Genomic DNA, 14,911 nt, shown 5'->3' with positions numbered 1-14,911 from the left:
CATGTGCCTTTCCAGATGAGAGAGAAACCCTGAACTTCATCGGCCTTCTTGAACCAAGGTATCTTTCCCCGGATGCCTTTGATCAGACATTACCATAGACTTGTTTTAATTGGGACATTTTCTCAGTCTTAGAACTGTAAACTAGCAACTCATTAAATTCCCTTTGTTAAAAGCCATTCCATTTCTGGTATATTGCATTCCAGCAGCTAGCAAACTAGAACAGTTGTCAAAGAGTGAATACTAATGTCAAATAATATTGTGCCAGGTTCTGTCAGGAAAATGCGAAAATACTGAGGACCTCACTGTAACTGTTATTATTTGCAATTTTACATGTATTAAACTGAAGCCAGAAGCTAGAAATTTTTGACTGTCAATACTATCTTTGGAAGTTAAAATACAGTATATCGTTTAGGGATGGCTTTGTTCAGCAGACTGGGAAAGTGCACATGGCATAAACAACACTATACTCTGACTGCCATAAACCAACAAAATTCAACTGTGTCAGGCAGACATGGGAGAAAAAAAAATGGCAATTTTGAGAAAGGAGTGCATTTAAAGGCATTTCCTTGGAGGCAGCCGAGGTTTTTCACATTTCTGAAAAGAAGTAATGTGGGTGATCATATCAATTCCTACAACCAAACGTCCACTTAGGCATAGTTACATGTTCCCAGGCTGGTTTCCTTCTGTCCACCTGCTGGCTCTGATAGGTCATGGTCCACTGTCATCGTTTGGTCTTCCCTCTTCACAGGGCTGCAGGCAGGGGTTGCTATCCATTGAGTAGGTAGACGACCAGCTCATAGGTGGCCATCATTATGGCTGTATTTGGAATCTGTCTCACCAGATGAGTTGTTAGACCACGATAGAGAGACCCATAACCTTCTTCTTGAACAACCAAAGACAGTGTCTGAAAAAAAGATCTATATTTTGTTCCTTCTTCACGTAGTCTTGTTCTTACAACTTCATGTGGATGCGCTATAGTTGTGGCACAAGTTTTTGAGTGGTAGCACCCAACATCATTCCCATAAAATCTGATGCTTCTTTCACAGACTCTTCATCATTTTCCATCATAGAAGCACTTATAGTCCAGTAGTTTTTGCTTAATACTTTCATAAACAACAAAATCAATAAAGTTTCTGACATGCCAGCATATGAAGCAGATATGTCCCTAATAAAATCCTCTAAATCCATCTGTCTGATACACTTTACCTATGCATTCAAAAGCACATTCGTTTTCCCCCATAGTTCCTTGTGTCAAGCTGTAGCCAAGTGTTTATAAGCCGAATGGGATTAGTCACTGTAATTGCACTAAGACTCATGTTTCTGCCCATAATACTCTTCCAAGTTACAAATTTCCTCAATTAGAGTGAAACTTAAGTCAGTCCTTATTTCTACAGGAAGTGACCTGCAGATGGAGAACATGAAATGACATGATCTCACTCTTTTCTTGGGAGAAATGTATAGTAAATGCCTGTCATTGCAGCTGAAATTATGTGTACCTGGATAGACTTAGAATCAAATACACCATTCAAGTTTCCAAATTTGAATAAGCACCAAAATGTATTGCTCTGGAAGGCACCAGTCCCCGCCCCCGCAAAAAAAAAAAAATTGGGCCTTAAGTCTCTAAACAAGCAATGAGGCCCTTCTTTTTCCAAGATCACCTTGGAAACCATGTCACAGAAGATGACTGCAGCCGTGTTTTGACAACTTCCAGTGGACATGGCAGAATAGCTCCCACTGTCCCACCACAGTGCCCGGCAAACAGATATACCAGCATGTCCCCCTGACTCATTCTCTCTCCCGCATGTCCCCTGGGCACTGAGGCAGAATGCAGATAGTCCTCATTCTTGCACTTGCATCTTTGATCCATTTGAGTCCATTTTTTTAATATAGTATGAGGTAGGGGTCCATCTTCATTCTTTTGCATTGGAGTCCAAGTTTCCCAGCACTATTTGTTGAAGAGATATTCTTTCTCAATTGAGGGGAAGGCCATTGGGATTTAATTGTGATTGTGTTGGAACTATAAATAGCTTTGGGTAGAATTGACATCTCGACAATATTTAGTCTTCCAATCCATGAACATGATATGTCCTTCCATTTAATTTAGTCTTCTATGATTACTTTTAGCCATGTCTTGTAGTATTCTGTGAATAAACCTTTTATGTACTTGGTTAAATTTATTCCTGGATAGATGATTCTTTTAGTTGCTATTGTAAATTAACCTTTTTCTTAATTTCCTTCTCTGATTATTCATTACTGGTATACAGAGACACTACTGATTTTTGCAAGTTGATTTTGTTCCCTGCCACATTGCAGATTTTTTTATTGGCCCTGGAAGCATTATTGTAGATTTTTCAGGATTTTCTATAAATAGAATCATGTGAACTGCAAAAATGCAATGATTTACTTTTCCTTTCCAATTTGGATGCCTTTTGTTTCTGTTTCATGCCTAATTGCCCTGGCTAGAACTTCCAGTACAATGTTGAATAGCAGTGGTGCTAGTGGGCATCCTTGTCTTTGTCCTAGTCCTAGGAAAGCTTTCAATCTTTCACCATTGAGAATGAAGTTAGCAATGAGTTTTTCAGATATGCTTATTATCATGCTGAAGAACATTCTTTCTAGTCCTGGTTTTCTAAGTGTTTTTATGAAGAAGGGATGGTGGATTTTGTCCGATATCTTTTCTGCATCAACTGAAATGATCATGCATTTTTCCTTTGTTCTATTAATGTGAGTATTACATTAATCACTGTTCTTATGTTGAACCATCCTTGCATGCCTAGGATAAATCACGCTTGGTAACAGTATATAATTCTTTTAATGTGCCGTTGGATTCAGTTTGTTAGTATTTTCTTGGAGATTTTTGCAACTATATTCAGAAAGAATATTGTTATGTAATTTTCTTTTTTGTATGATTTTGGCCTCATGAAATGAATTGGGAGTATTCCCTTTTCTTCCATTTTTTGGAAGAGGTTCAGTAGGTTAGGTGTTAATTGTTCTTGGACTGTTTGTTAAAATTAATCAATGAAGTCATCTTGTCCTGGGCTTTCTTTGCTGAGATAAACCAGGACTAGAAAGAATGTTCTTCAGCATGGTAATAAGCATATTTGAAAAACCCATTGCTAACTTCATTCTCAATGGTGAAAGATTGAAAGCTTTCCTAGGACTAGGACAAAGACAAGGATGCCCACTAGCACCACTGCTATTCAACATTGTACTGGAAGTTCTAGCCAGGGCAATTAGGCATGAAACAGAAACAAAAGGCATCCAAATTGGAAAGGAAAAGTAAATCATTGCATTTTTGCAGTTCACATGATTCTATTTATAGAAAATCCTGAAAAATCTACAATAATGCTTCCAGGGCCAATAAAAAAATCTGCAATGTGGCAGGGAACAAAATCAACTTGCAAAAATCAGTAGTGTCTCTGTATACCAGTAATGAATAATCAGAGAAGGAAATTAAGAAAAAGGTTAATTTACAATAGCAACTAAAAGAATCATCTATCCAAAAATATTGGGATATTTTTGATTACTGATTTAATCTCTACTTGTAATTTTTCTGTTGAGATATTCTATTTCTTCTTGAGCTAGAGTAGACTGTTCTATGTTTCTAGGAACAGTGTTTGGAACTGAGTGTACCTCTAGAAAAACATGTTCATAGTTAAGTCATTCCTGTCAGTGTGCACTCATTGTAAGAAGGACATTTTGTTGAAGCTACTTCAGTTAAGGTGAGACCCACCTCATTCAAGTTGGGTCTCAATCCTATTACTGGAGTCCTTTATAAAAGAATGAAATGCACACAGAGAGAGAAAAAAAAAAAGCCACTGAAGCAAGAGACTGAAAGCAAGGAAACCCAGAAGAGAAGGAAGAGCTGAACAGATGCCACCATGTCCTTTGCCATGTGGCAGAGGACCCAAGCATTACCAGCAGCTGGTCTTTGGGAAGTACGCATTGCCTCGATTTGCACATTTACATGCCTTCAAAACTGTAAGTCGATAGATTCCCATTGCTTAAGCAACCTATTTCATGGTATTTTCTTGGAGCAGCATATGAAACTAAAACACTAGGAATTTGTTCATTTCATCTAGGTTATCTAAGTTTTTGGTGTACTGTTGTTCATAGTGTCCTCTTGTGTTTTTTTTTTAATGGGGGGTCAGCAGCAATGTCTCCCTTTCCATTTCTGATATTAGTTATTTGTGTCCTTTTCTTTTGTCAGTCTAGTTAAAGGCGTGTTAGTTTTACTGATTTTTTTCAAAGAATCAACGTCTGGTTTGTTGATTCTCTCTGTTTTTTATTCTCTGTTTCACTTATCTCTAATCTAATCTTTGTTTTCTCCTTCCTTTTGCTTGCTTTCTGTTCAGTTTGCTCCTTTTTTTCCTAGATCCTTCAGTTGTGAGGGTAGGTCTTTAATCTGAGATGTTTCTTCTTTTTTAATGTAAGCATTTAGTGCTATAAATGTCCCACTCATCACTGATTTTGTTGCATCCCATGAATTTTGGTATGCTGTGTTTTCATTTTCATTTGCCTCAAGATATTTCCTAATTTCCACTGTGATTTCTTCTTTGACCCATTTGGTGTTTAAGAGTATGTTGTTTCATTTCTACATATTTGTGTATGTACCAGTTCTTCCCTGTTATTCATTTACTAGCTTCATTTCATTATGATCAAAGAAGATACATAGCATGATTTCAATGTTTTTAAATGTATAGGTATTGTTTTGTGACCTAACGTATGGTCTATTCTGGAGAATTATCTGTATGCACACTAGAATGTATTCTGCTGCTGTTGGGTAACATATTATGTGTATGTCAGTTAGGTCTAGTTAGTTTAGAGTATCATTTGAGTCTTCTTTACTTTATTGATCTTTTTTTTTCTAGATGTTCAGTCCATTATTGAAAGTGGTATATTTAAGTTTCCTGCTATTAATGGGGAACTGTCTATTTCTCCCTTCAAATCTGTAAATATTTGATTTAGATATTTGGGGGCTCTTCTTTTAGGTGCATATATACTTACAATTGTTATGTCTTCTTGTTGAATTGATCCCTTTTATCAGTATATAGTGACCATTTTGTCCCTCATAACTCTTTTTTACTTAAAATATTTTATCTGATATTAGTGTAGGTTTTCCAGCTTTCCTTTGTTAGTTATTTTTATGGTATTTTCCCCCATCCTTTCACTTCCAACCTACCTTTGCCTATAACTTTAAGGTAAGTCATTGTAAGAAATATATCATATCATACAGGTATCTTGTTTTTTTTTTATCCATTTTGCCAATCTTTGACTTTTAATGGGAAAGTTTAATCCATTTACATTTAAAGTAACTACTTATAATGCAGGACTTTCTTCTGCCAATTTTCAACATGATCTTTGTATCTCTTCTACTTTTATTGCCCCTCAATTCTTCTGTGAGTACCTATGGTCATGTATATTTGATTTTTATATTGCGCTAATTTGGGTCCCTCCTCATTTCTTTCTGTATATATCTTTCATATATTTTCTCTTTGGTTAACATGGGGCTAAAATTTAATATACACAATCTAAAACAATCATGTTTGATTTGATACCAAGTTAACATCAATATAAAACACCTACCTGTGCCTACACCTCTCTGTTCCCCACCTTTTTGCTGGACTTGTTACAAATTATACCTCTATACATTAAATGTCCCCAAATCCATAGGTTTGTCATTACTATTACACGTTTGAATTTTTGAGCCTTTAAGAAGTAAAAAGTGAAGTTATATTCCCCCAAATCCAATCCTGTAATGTGGAACTGGAATTTATAATTACCAGTGTGGCTACCTTTGCTGGAGGTCTTTTCTTCTTTCTGTTGCTGTGACCCACCATCTAGTGTCCTCTCCTTTCAGTCTAGAGAACTCTCTCTAGCACTGCCTGAGGGAACAGGTCTAGTGGTGACAAACTGCCTCAGCTTTTTTTGAATCATGGAATCTCTTAATGTGTCCCTCATTTTTGAAAGACAGTTGCTAGATATAAAATCTTGATAGGAAACTGCTTTCTTTCAGGACTTTAAGTATTTCGTCCTACTGCCTTCTTGCCTCCATGGTTTCTGATGAGAAATCATCACTCAATCTTATTGGGATCCACTTGTACAGAATATGTTGCTTTTGTATTTGTCAGTTTGACTATTATGTGTCTAGGTGTGGAATCATCAAGTTTATCCTGTTTGGTGCTCTCTGAGATCATGGATGTGAATATTCGTGTCTTTTCCTAAGTTTGGGAAGTTTTCTGCCATTATTTATTTGAATATTCCTTCTGCCCTTGTTACCAGACAAAAGTGGTGGGTTTTCTGCCCAGTGAACTCAATGATCAATTCCTGAGGCACTGGGGTTTGGAAAAGAGAAAGAGTTTATTACTAGGCATGAGGTCGGAGATCAGATGGCCTACTGACCCAAAAATCTGTCTCCCCAAGCTACAATAATTCTGATAGTTTCATAGTATCAAAAGATGGGCAGGTTTTAGGATAATGAACACAGTGGCCCCAGATGATGTGACTAGAGGTGATCTAATTACTGAGATGCACACATTGATTACATGCTTAGTCACAGAACATGTGTAAGAAAATGGCAGCCTTTATATGATGATGAGCATAATTTTTAGTATTATAATGAGGTATAGGTGACCACCCAGACCACCACCACCCAGCCTCTACCATGCCCACCTGGGGCTGCTGACCTCTCCAATGGGTCTGACATTAGGTCAGGGCCTTGTCCCAGTGAGGTTCACTTTCTCCAGCTCACCACCTCATGTCTTCATGTGCCCGATTCCCAGCTGCTCAGGCCACATCCTGTGGGTAGGTGGTGTTTTTTTTTTTTTGTTTTTTTTTTGCATGGCTCTTTTTTTTTTATTGTGGTAACATACACAACATGAAATTTGCCATTGCAAACACCTTTTAGTGGCATTAATTGCACTTATGATTTTGTGCTGCCATCACCATCATTCATTACCAAAACTCTTTCATCACCCCAACAAGAAACTCTGTGCTCAACAAGAAACTCTTTTAATGTTAGGGACATTTTGAGCCAATTTTAAAAACAAAACCTCAAAATTGCCTCTGTAAGACAGCCTAGCTCCTCAGGAATGCAATGGAAACCAGCAATGAGAAGGAGCTGAGGGACAGCCTCAGGTTCAGAGATGAGCATTTAGGCTCGTCCTGCAAACAAACTTTATGTCACCTGGAGTCATTTGCTTAATGATGGAATTCATTCTGGTTTTCATTTCAAACTTTAGAAAACAAACACCTGTGCCTCCTGATTCAAGTCACTTTAATTGACTGGGCATACATTAAGCCCTGGGCGAGGTGGGAATGGGAAAACATATTTAGAAAATGGAAAACAAGAACTTGATTAATATAATACTGAGTTGATTGGACCTCTTACGTAACTCTGCCACACTTCTTTTTTATATATCTATGCATCTTTTTTCTTTATTGAAGCTGTGAGTTTACAGAACAATCTTGCATAAAATACAGAATTGGAGATAGGTTTTCTAAAAATCCACTGGAAATAGCCTGTCCTGACAAACATGAAATATGATTAGGTTTTAATTCATAACTGTAATATTTTTAAGCTGGGGGTTAGTGATCTGTTTTAATAGAAAGACAAAAGAATGTAAAGGCCTTTTGCTCTGCTCCCTGCAGACCCTACTCACTCAGTTGAAGATTATGTTATGGCCACACAGCAGCGGCTGGGCTCCCAGGGTCCTGGGGGACAGGGGTCCTCACCCCGATCCACGCGGCCCAGGCCTGGGGCTAGCTGGATGCAAGGGCAGGTGATGCTCCACCACCGGAGATGCAGAGTTTGGAAACAAGGCCAAGTTCAGATGTCGCACAGAGTCTCGTTTCTGCAGCCATTTGGACAGGAAAACAGCCCCGTTTGTCTTTGCACTCACGGTCTACATGGTCGGGAAACTTAGGGAAACCCCAACTGCTTATCCTGAGCACCTCTGAATGCCCACCAGGGCGGGTGAATTCCTTGCTTGCCAGCTAACCGGTGCACAACATGGCAAGTTCACCCCCCAGAAACTGTGTTTATTACATATCTAGGGCTCCGCCTTAACGAATCTGTGCCATGGCACTGTCTTTTAAATACTGTGTGCTGATTCCCAGCTTGATGACGTTGTGCATAAAATTATTTTTAGAAGAGATGGCTTATTAACAGGCAGGCTGTTAAAATACAGTTGTAAGAATAGCTTTAGATGTTTAGGAGTTTCCTTTCTGTTACGGGAGAGTCACCCATTATTGGGGTGTTTTAGAATCCCCAGGACATGAGAACGAAGTGTCCGTTGTCAGATTCTTTTGTCTTCAAAGTTTTTGCTTTCACATCTACAAAAGGACTCATTTTTCCGATTCAAACCAATGATATATTGTGAGTGAAACAGGTCGCTCATTTGCCTGTGATTTTTTAGAAAAGTTGTCATTTTGTTAAAATACAGTCCCTCTGCTTAATCTAAATTTACACTGACTATGCTTTAGTGTATTTATAAGTGGTAAGCTCAGTTTCTGGAATTAAACTTTTTTTTTGAAAAGAAAAAGAAAAAGAGATTAGTCATTTAATAGTCTTCTTGTAATGGTGCACACACACACACACACACACACACACACGTGTGCATCGCTGCTTTGGATATAGGGGATTTCCCCCCATAATCTTATGGTAAGTACCATTCAGATTTGCAATATTTTTGTAAGCTATATAAATTGGACTTGACCAAATTAGGAGTGTCTCATAAGCTCTTACAAAATATTTGGGAACTTCGGCTATATTCCCCAAAAGATAGATTTTAAACTATAAAAAAAGAAACATTCATATAAAATAGCAACAAATTTAACAGACATGTCTGAAAAAATCAAACAGTAGCTATTACTTTTTCAAATATGACTAGGAAAAAAGTTGCAAGTAGTAATGTTTATATATTTTTAAAACTTTAAAACTATTAGCTGACTAAATTAAAAAATAAAAAGCTATGCAGTACTATGGGACTCCACAAATGAGCAGATTTCCACAGTGTGCAGCACTGAAAAACTGTCTTGCTTTGAGTTTTCCCAGGAGGCACACCCAGCCTGCCCAGAGGTCTAGCCTGTACCCAGATGACCCACGATGGGCGCTTCACCCCACGGGTATGCTGAGCTTCGGTTCTGTTGTTTGGATGGAAGGTGACCAGATTCCAGCTTAGACCATAAATGTACATCATTTAAAGTGAAATGCACCTATTGCTATGCACGAGGTCTCAACCACGTTGCTCAAGAAGAAAACCATCATATATGCATGGACTTTATTTCCTGTCCCACTGCCAGGTTCTAGGAGCTTGCATGCTAAAGAAAGCAAAAGGAACCTTGCCAGAAAGTATTCTATTAATACTGGTTTGAAGCCTGATGGGAAAGATGATATGTGTCTATACATTGGCTAGGGGAGGCAGCTCTCTTCTTCAGTGTGCACGTCTGGGTACCACTGGCTAATAACTCACACGTACTCCTCACACACCCACCTGTGACCCCAGGAAACACAGCTCTGCGAGTGGAGCAGCGGCCCCGTGGCATGCTACATCTTCAGTCTCTCGCCAGGCATGCCACCCAGGCTGGTTGAGGCCTCTCCATGGACCACAGCCGATGCCACCACCAGAAGAAGCAAAGGCCACCTCCTGTCCACCTCCTGGAGGACATACTTCAGCGGTCCTCAGGTTGCGCCTGCAGGCAGCCCAGAGCTGGGCTGGCCCGTGAGCTGCTTTCTCCCATGGCTTTCGCAGCTGCGTTTTCTTGATTCAGCACTTGCCCCGTTAATGCAGCACTTTGTTTCCCATAGCTTTGAGGATGGGTGCTCTCTCTAGGACTCTGCCACTGTCCTTGCTAAGGCAGTCTGGAAAACAATGCTGTCCTCAGAGCCGGCCCCCAGTCACCCACGAGAGCTCATCAAAAGCAGTGGCCAGTGATTGGGCCGCACACCCCTGGATTTGGGAAGCAAGGTCTTTGTCTCCCACTTGGCACCTGAAGGCTGAACCAGGAGCCCAGGCTGTGGCCCCCACTGCTACCTGCCACACAGCGGGGTGACGGGGTTGGTGGCCACTGCATTAGGGGGAAATTCACTGAAGTTTACGGCCTGCTTCTCCCACTCTCCCTGCATGCTGCAGTTTCTACCAAACTCTGGACTTCTAAAGTTGCTCATTCAGACAGTTGCTTCCAGCTCAATAACTGTTCTGGTGGAGGACTGGTTCCTGGAGCTCCCTACTCTGCCATCTTTCCATCACAATATTGGCATTTCTGAGGTGCTCAGGCCAGCTGTTCTGCAGAACGGCTTTCGGTATGCATTTGTCCAACTGTTTTCCCATGATTCCTGTCAGCTTAGACGTTTGTGGCCAGACCCTAGTTGGGTCACACTTAGTAGGTATTGTCAAATATCCACACAAACAGTGATAGCAGTGGTTGGAATTTACGCTCAGAACAGTATGAGCAAGGAACTAAGCACCCAAGAGCTGACATTTAACAAGCAGGGGTGTCTGAGGGCATGCAGAAGCTCTGAGCAGCACCGTCCCTCTCCCGGTTCCAATAAATAGAAATCCTGGTTAATGCTTATCAATGGCAACCAGAAAATATATATTTAATTTACCGTCATGCTTGATATCAAAGTGAATTCCGAAGTACTTAAAGTTAGAGCAGGAAGTCAGAGCGATGTAGAGGGAAAGTTCCTTAGGAAAAACTAGGTCCATTGTGTTGGAAGACAGTTCTCCATGGTGTTTCTACATGTTTATGATAATGTTTGCCCCAGAGTATCTTTTCAAGGACGTTATGTAGCAAAATACCTTGGAAGCTAGAGACAGTCTCCCTGTGGACCACAGGATGGATTTGTTTCCTGATAAGGACCATAAAAATGCGTTCCTTAGGGTAAAGCCCCTTCAGATCTCTGAGGTTTCCTAGGCTCCGCGTCTCAGCTGTGGCACTCACCTCTGTGTGCCACAGGGTGTGAGGGCCAAGGGGGTGACAGAATGGGGGGCTCACACTGCTCCTGTGTCATGAGTAACACACTGACTAAATCCGTTTGGACTCAGCACCTTTCCGGCTGAATGCGTAGACTGGTGGAAGCTGCCCCGCAGCTACTGCAGCCCCTGCCGCGTGGGGAGTGACTGGCTGCTTGATTCTCTGCTCGCAAGGGTGGAATCGGAACTCAAAGTACTCACAGACGGTGGGAACCCCAAGCTGAGACACTGACAAAGAAGCTGATCTGAAGCCAGTAAAGTGCTTAGGGCCCTAGCAGGAGCAAACGTGAACCTGCTTAGCAGACAAGATTCCATAGCACACGTGCATTAGCTTCTTAGAGATGGTATAGCAAATTACCATACACTGAGCTGCTTTAAACAGCAAAATGTATTCTCTCACTGTGCTGGGGGCCAGAAGTTCAAAATCAAGTGTCAGCAAAGCCATGCTCCCTCCAAAGGCCGTAGGGAGGGATCCTTCCTTGCTTCTCCCAGTGGCTGAGGCTCCCTGTGTTCCTTGGCTGTGGCAGCATTATCACACTTCCGCCCCTGTCTTCCTATGGCCTTCTCTCTTGTGTGTCTCTCTGCCTTCTCCTCTTTCTGTAAGAACATCAGTCCTTAGATTTAGGGCTAACCCTAATGCAGTATGATCAAATCTCAATCTTTAACTAATGACATTTGCAAAGATCTTATCTCCAAAAAAGGACCACATTCTGAGGTTCCTGGCAGATATGAACGGAGAGGGGGCTCTGTCCATACCACACCACAAGGACACACAATGTCCATGGAAAAGAACCTCTGCCAAAGACAACTTCACAATTTACAAGATGACAAACCACAGGAGGAAATATACTACCATGACTGTGAGTGCAACTGGAGTTTTGACACTCCAGAAGTGAGAGATAACAGAACAATCTGGAAGAAACTTTAAACTTTAAGTTTATTTGAAATAGTCAAATAGGTAAAGCAAGGGAAAGACACTGTAAGGCAATAATAATAATAAAAGAAAAGAAAGATTTTTAAAAATAGAAATTCCAGAAAGTAAAATATATAGTTACTAATAATTAAAAAAAAAAAGACTTAGCTCAAACAGACATTGCCCAAGAGAGAATTATTAAATTGGACAATGGAACTAAGAAAATGATTCAGGATGCAGCACGAAGTGAAAAAGAGATGTTAAAACACATGAAGGATGGAATGAAAGATTAAAACAAACCCAAAGGTAAATATTAAAGCATACATGGGTATACTCATTTGTGCCAAAAGACACACAGAAAGGCTAAACTAGAGATCAGTGAGATGGATTACCTGTGGAGGTAAGTGGGAACAGTGTAGAAAGAAACGAAGGAGTGGGGCGGAAGGAACGGCACTCTGAGGATGCCTTTTTGTGCATATAATTTTTGGAAACATGCTAATGTTTTACATTCTCAAAAAAAAAAAAGTAAATAAAACTAAATAAATAAAATCAACAAGCTAGGGGAGGAGAGATGACCCAAAATGAAATACAAGTAGAAATAAATTGGATCATATTTCAAATGAATAATGTAACTACACCGAAAGGGGGATAAAACTATTCCAAGTAATCTTTGACTGTGTGCCCTCAGACTAAACAATTATTTATTCTAGATAGTAGACTTCCTTTTTACCTAAGTATGGGTTAACAATTCCAAACGACTTTATTTGTATTCTAGCACTGGGTGAATTAGTAAGTATTTTGGATGATGGGAATGAGGTTTCTCACTGTGGGGAAGGGAGTTACAAATATGGACAGGGGGGGAAAGAATGGCTCCTGTGGTGTTAGAATGAAACTGGAGATATCAGTATAAACTCATGGTTTTTAATATAAATATAGACAGATGATAGATAAATAATATTTTAGGCTCCTAGCTACTAAAACAAATATCATATAATGGGTTGGCTTGAACAATGGGAATTTGTTGGCTCATGGTTTTGAGGCTAGGAGAAGTCCAAAACTGAGTGTCAGCACGTGATGCTTCCTCCCTGCAGAAGGCAGTGTTGAGAGCTGCTTGCTGCTGATTCTGGGGACTCTCTGGCTTTTCTGTCACATGGTAATGCACATGGTGGCTTCTTCTCCTTTCTCTTCCAAGTTGACTTCCAGCTTCTGACTGCTCCCTGGGGCTTCTCTTTCTATGGCCTTTTCTATAAGGACTCTAGAGATAGGATTAAGACCCATCCTGCGGGGGGCACAGGGGTAGTTCAGTGGTAGAAATCTCGCCTGCCATGCGGGAGACCCGGGTTCAAATCCCAGCCCATGCTCCTTCCCGCCTCCCTCCATGTGTGGCTTCAGTTGGGCCACATATTAACTGAGATAAGCCCATCAAAAGGCCCCATTTATAATGAGTTCACACCCACAGGAATTGAGAATGTTTTTCTTGGGTACATGACTCCAAGCCACCACAGACAGACAGATATCTATCTGGAAAGAGATATGTGAGTATATTAAGACCTATAAACAATGACCCTGCTGTAGCAATTAGCATACCAGAATCAGTTTGCTGAAGCTGCTGGAAAGCAATATTCCAGAAATGGACTGGCTTTTATTCAGTTTATTAGTATAAAAATTTATAGTTATAAGGCCATGAAAATGTCCAAATTAAGGCATCAAGAGGAAGATACCTTCTCTGAATAAAGGCTTCTGGCATCTGGGGTTCCTCTGTCAGCTAGCAAGGCACATGGCTGGCATCTGCTGGTCCTTTGCTCCCAGTTCCATTGCTTTCAGCTTCTGGATTCAGTGGCTCTCTCGGTTCCTCCAGGAGCTTTTCTGAAGATCTCTCGGTGATTCTCTCTAAGCTTTCTCTCTTGGTATTTCTCTCTGAGCTCCCTCTGTCCTTTATCTTCTCATAAAGGACTCCCATGGAAAGATTTAAGACCACCCACCTGAATTGGGTGGGCCACATCTCAATAGAAACGACCTAGTAAGAGGTCCCACCCACAGTGGGTCTGCACCCACAGGAATGCATTAAAAGAGCATGGTCTTTTCTGGGGTAGGTAGCAGCTTCAAACCAGCATACCAAGCACCCAGATACTGGTTTCCAGATGTCATTCATCACTTAAAGGAACCAGAGCTCCTTGAAGAGACGGCTTATTCTAGAACTGGGATACAGTAGGCATGAGGCAGGATTATGTCAGAGACTATATCTGCTTTTAGGAAATTCTGACTCAAGTTTTCAGGTGTAACAGCTGGAACATCTTGCTGTTCCAAAGAGTAAGCAAGTGCACAAATAATGATGAGGCCATGTTGAGAGGACAGAGGAGCCAGCTTGAAGAGGCTCCCACCGGCCAAACCTGGGACAACATGAGCATCAAAATAATGACGGTAGGCGGGCCGCGGTGGCTCAGCGGGCAAAGTGCTTGCCTGCTATGCCGGAGGACCTCGGTTCGATTCCCGGCCCCAGCCCATGTAACGAAAACGGAGAAACAAAATACAATAAAACAAGAAAATGTTTAAAAGATGTTTCCCTTTCTTCCTCTCTTCCTTCCTTCTATCCTTCCTTCCTTCTCTCTGTCTTTCCTTTAAAAAAAAAAAAAAAAAAAAAAAAAAAAAATAATGACGGTAATGAATTATAACCTATCGGCCATGATAAGAATTCACAAATCCACATTTACATAAACAATCAGGCAAACAAATGGGAAAGGAGGTAACTGATAGATGTAGAAGAAATGATGGGATAAAATAATCACCATTTGGCAATCATCTTAATAATTGATTAAGACAAGCATCATGAATGAATGCAAAAATTATTGGGTCAAGGTTTAAAGAATGATAGGATATTTACATAGTCTCAAAGTATCTCCCTGCTAGGCATTTCTTAATTACAAAAGTAAAAATAGTACCTTTAAGTTGGGGAAATCTGGCAGGCACCACCTTAACTAAGTGACACATGTGATCCATAGAGATGCCATCCCTCCTGACAGGA

At 40.5% G+C, this 14,911-nt stretch overlaps 2 pseudogenes; both read right to left on the bottom strand.

Moving 5' to 3' along the window:
• Window positions 1-203: 203 nt before the first annotated feature.
• Window positions 204-2,152, bottom strand: LOC143656757 (solute carrier family 25 member 36-like; annotated as a pseudogene).
• A 6,889-nt stretch (window positions 2,153-9,041) lies between these two features.
• Window positions 9,042-11,421, bottom strand: LOC143656883 (uncharacterized; annotated as a pseudogene).
• Window positions 11,422-14,911: the final 3,490 nt, after the last annotated feature.

Source organism: Tamandua tetradactyla, chromosome 15, assembly GCF_023851605.1.
Source record: "Tamandua tetradactyla isolate mTamTet1 chromosome 15, mTamTet1.pri, whole genome shotgun sequence".
NCBI classification, from domain to species: Eukaryota; Metazoa; Chordata; class Mammalia; order Pilosa; family Myrmecophagidae; genus Tamandua; species Tamandua tetradactyla.
Note: the sequence above shows the minus strand (reverse complement) of the source record. Positions and strands in the feature narration are given on the sequence as shown.